Consider the following 4,537-nt stretch of genomic DNA (forward strand, 5'->3'; position numbering starts at 1 on the left):
TCATCGCCCCCTAGTGATGAACCAGTGACATTTGGAAACAGTAATGACATGAAGCCAGTGCTGCCAGATTTGGGCAGTTTTGAGTTTGATTGTGCTGGTACAAATTGGTTTGGCGGTTTTCAAACACCTACATTTTATAGACTAATTGGTTAATAAACAAAACTCAAGTGTGCATGTAGTCCATAAAATCAGTCATCATGATGTGTAAATACACCGGCCCACCGCAGATCTGATTCAGCCAATCAGAGATCAGCAATCAGACGTGATCATTCATGACTGACGGGTTTTTAGTGAGATCATTTGTAGCTGTATATTCGAGTGATCAGTATGTCAAAGTGGCATAAATATACAGTTGTATCTACAGTAAAGAGTGGGAGAGTGACCCAACTCTCTAAACGTGGATTACACCTGGTGGGACTCGAAGGCTCTTTATGAATATAACTGTAACTCTGAGAGCACAGTTGAATGACTTCACTGAAATGGAGTATGGGACTATGACTCCTGTCCATCATCATGTGCACACTGGCCTGATCAGGACATCTGCAACTTCTAAACCGTCCAGACTGCGCTCTACTCGTCCCCACCGCTGCTGGAAGAGGTTTCAATCATTCATCAGTTTTGGCTGTGCTAATTTCTGTTATGATCTACAATGTGCACTTCAAGAAAGAAGTTCTCGTTCTGTTTAAAGTTAAAGCGCAACACAAAGGTAACTTTATTATTATTGAAGTTATTTTTCTGAACACGAATGACACATTTTCGGCTTTTAATGTGTGTGTGACTTTTAAAGTCTGTTAATTTCTAGAAACGAAGTTCACCCGCAGGGGAACCGCCTAACTCATCTGCAAACTCGACCGGAAGAAACAAGCGTCTTTTAGAGGAAATGTTCTCTTTTATAGAGATATTATCTTGCTGGAGAATATTCTCCTTTGGAAATAAAGGAAGTGTTGAAGTGCCCAGAGAAACTCTCTTGCTGACAGATATGGAACTCAGTAATATTAGAGATCTGTCCTCTAGTGGTGAAGGATGGAAGTGCAATTAAAGTGATTGACTTTCCTGCAGTTCGATTACATTGTAGTGGCAAGTTTTACAGGAACAAGCACCACTCACATTTTCTCCACATTTGTGTCCAGTTTAGTAAGGGATATAGACCCTTTCCAAAAAATTCGAATATCATGGAAAAGTTTATTTATTTCCATAATTCCATTCAAAACATTAAACTTCCATAGATTATAGATTCAGGGCCCACAACTTAAAGGAGAACTCCGGTCAATTTTAACATTGAGCTAATTTTTTTGTAAATTTGGAGTGCTGTCAGTACAGAGAACAATGACAAAAATCGGACAAAAAATAGCCAGCGCACATACCTGTATTTACATCCTGTTTTCGGTCGAAGACCACAGTAGTCGATTGTCGAGTTCACGCGCATAGGTTTAGTACCTATGATCACGCGCCTGAACTCGACAATCGACTACTGTGGACTTCGACCGAAAACAGGATGTAAATAAAATTCACCGTGTTCACTCCGAAGGAATCATCTAACATGGCTGTGCACTTGTAATGACACATCAAGGATGTTAAGAGGCTAAAAGCAGGTTTAAAACTTGCCCCATTGAAGTCAACAGGGTGCAAATTTTAAAAAGAGGATAACTGATACTGATACTTTACTTTATTATCCCTCTAGGGAAATTTTGTTGCTTGCGTTTCACATGCTCACATACAGCACCGACAATACACATCACATGATACAAAAAGAGAATAAAACAATAATAATAGAATACACAAAATCATCACTGAGACCCGCTCAGTACGCAGCTGCATTACCTTTGTTCAACAGTTTAACTACCTGTGGCAGGAAGGAGTTTTTCCCCCTATTTTTAAAAATCGCTGGCATCCTGTACCTTCGCCCAGAAGGTAATCTCTCAAATTCATCAAACAGAGGGTGCCTACTGTCTGCTGTGATTTTTGTTGCTTTACTGAGGCATCTGTTAAGATAAATTTGTTCCAGACCTCTCAAGGGGATACCAATTAGTTTGCTCGCTGTGCTTAAAACTTTCCTAATTGAGCTCTTTTGTTTCACTGTGGCATTTCCAAACCAGCAAGTGATACAAAATGTAAAAACACTTTCAATAAAAGAATTATAAAAAAGTCTAAGGATTGAGACGTTTACATTAAATGACAACATCTTCCTAAGGAAGTACAGTCTTTGCTGTCCTTTTTTGTTCACAGCCTCTGTCCATTTATCCCACCTCAGCTTATGGTCAAAAATGACCCCAAGATATTTGTACTCATCAACACTCTGTATTGGTTCTCCTTTGATAGTGGTTACATTCACTGAAGGCTCCTTCCTAAAATCAATGCACATCTCCTTTGTTTTAAAAATATTTAACTTAAGATTTGACAAGTCACACCAAGAAATAAATTCATTTAAAACAGGTCCATGACTGTCCTCGTCCCCCTTTAGGAGACTGACTAGTGCAGTATCATCTGCAAATTTGATAAAAAATCTGCCTGAGTGTGCACTTATACAGTGATTTGTGTACAATATAAACAATAGGGGTGATAGGACACAGCCTTGTGGGGATCCGACATTAGTAATTTGTTTCTCTGACATTGATCCACCCACTCTCACTCTTTGTACTCTATTCCTTAAAAAATCCCACAACCACATAACCAATCCCCCATCCAGGTTAAACTCTGTGGTTAATCTTTCGACCAACACCGTTGGCAATATAGTGTTAAAGGCCGATGAAAAATCAGCAAATAGGATTCTCACGTGGTTTTTGGAATCTTCAAGTTGCGAATAAACAATATGCAACAATGTTAAAATTGCATCATCTACTCCCTTATTTGACTGATAGGCGAATTGTAAATGGTCCAATAGATGCTGGGTTTTTGACACTACATACCTTTTAACAAGCCTTTCAAAGCTCTTAAACACCAAAGAGGTCAGTGCAATTGGGCGATAATCACTGAGCTCTAGTGGTTTATTGATTTTAGGAAAGGGTATGATAGTTGAAGTTTTCCAAATAGTTGGTACTATGCATCGATCTAAAGATCCTTGGAATAGTGAAGTAAAAACCGTGGATAATTGCTCAGCACAGTTTTTTAATACTCGTCCACAGATGCTGTCAGGCCCAGGACTCTTATGCATATTACAACTCTGAAACATTTTCTTTACATCAAGTTATTAGTTGATGTGAATGTAAAAAAAGTTTCCTCATCACTGTTAGTGTTCTCACTATTTCCTTCAAAACGTGAAAAAAAAATTATTTAACCTATTTGCTAGCTCCAGATCCCCACTTTTGCCATCTGTGATCGTCGTATTTTGATCGTCGTATCAAGTTTTCCTTGACTTTTATGTGGTACACTAATCATCGTCCTAACACCTTGCCATGCCTGTTTTGAATTTCCTTGTGACATTTTAGCCTCAATTTTTTGTTTATATAGGGCCTTATCTACCTTAATTTGTCTTTTAATTTCCCTTTGAATGTCCCTTTTAGCTAAAACATCATTATTATAATATGCTACCTTCTTCTTATTTAGCAGTTTTTTAAGTTTCTTTGATACCCATGGTTTATTATTTGGAAATAATTTATACGTTTTCATGGGTAGAACTGACTCCACACAAAAATTTATGTAATCAGATACCACATTTGTGTGAGTGTCCAGATCAGGTGATTCAAATGTGTCCCACAAAGTACAATCAAAACATCCTTGAAGGCACATGATACTCTCTTCATTCCAAATCTTTACAGTCTTAATCTGAGGCTTTTCTCTTTCAAGAAGTCTTTGATACTTTGTTCGAAGATTAACAACGCTATGATCGGATTTACCCAAAGGAGGTAATGTCGAGGCAGAAAAGGCATCTTTAACGTTGCCATAACACTTGTCCAGTGTCTTATTTTTCCTGGTGCAACAGTTCACATACTGATAATAAGTTCTCAAACAGTGTTTTAAGGAGCAGTTATTAAAATCTCCTAAAATAAATTTGGGAGCATCAGGAGACAGAGTATCAAGTCTTTGTAAAAGTTGATATAACACATCAGAGACTTTAGCTGAATTTGCCAGCGGATGTATATAGACGACAGTAACAAACAGCTGTGGGAACTCCCGAGGAAGATAGAATGGTCTGAGTGATAAACTCAGTAGTTTGATATCAGGAGTACAGAGAGATTCTCTTACCACCACTTGTCTGCACCAGTTGTCCCTAATGAGAAAGCAAACTCCACCGCCGCGTGACTTAGCCGTGATATCCGAATCGCGAAGCCAGTTGGTTCAACCTCGCATGACGGGGTACTCTCATTCAGCCACGTTTCTGTGATTGCTAACACACAAGCATTCCTATATTCATGAAAGTACCGTAGATTTGCTGTTAATTCGTCCATTTTACCCCTCAGGGACTGGGCATTCATTAATAAGGTTGTGGGCAGGGGTAATTTACTTCCCATTCTTTTTAGTCTCTGGCGAATCCCATCTCTCTTTCCTCATCTCCGGTTCCTTTTTGATTGAGTAATCTTGTCTTGTGAAGGTTGCAAAT

The sequence above is a fragment of the Rutilus rutilus genome (assembly GCF_951802725.1).
Source record: "Rutilus rutilus genome assembly, chromosome: 23".
Taxonomy (NCBI): domain Eukaryota; kingdom Metazoa; phylum Chordata; class Actinopteri; order Cypriniformes; family Leuciscidae; genus Rutilus; species Rutilus rutilus.